Raw genomic sequence first — 390 nt, forward strand, 5'->3', positions numbered from 1 at the left:
GGGGAGGGACCGGCCCGGCTCCCCAGAGGTGGGGCACCCGGAACCCAGCCCAACCGCTGGGCCAGGGGAGGGAGGGGACCTCGTCCAACTTCAGGTGTGGGAGCTCCAGGTCCGCCCGTGGGGGAGGAAGCGCTGAGGGCATCCATGCAGCCCCGCCCGTGCCTCGCCCGGAGGATCACAGGGGAAGACGGTCCCGCGCAGCTCACGCCACCCTCGTCGTGGTCCTGGGAGCCTCGCGGGAATGCCGGGCTGCAGGGAACAGCTAACCAATGACATTTTCTTTCTTTTTTTTTAAAATATATTTTATTGATTTTTTACAGAGAGGAAGGGAGAGAGATAGAGAGTTAGAAACATCGATGAGAGAGAAACATCGATCAGCCGCCTCCTGCA

The sequence above is a fragment of the Myotis davidii genome, unplaced genomic scaffold (assembly GCF_000327345.1).
Source record: "Myotis davidii unplaced genomic scaffold, ASM32734v1 scaffold1509, whole genome shotgun sequence".
In the NCBI taxonomy this organism is placed as follows: Eukaryota; Metazoa; Chordata; class Mammalia; order Chiroptera; family Vespertilionidae; genus Myotis; species Myotis davidii.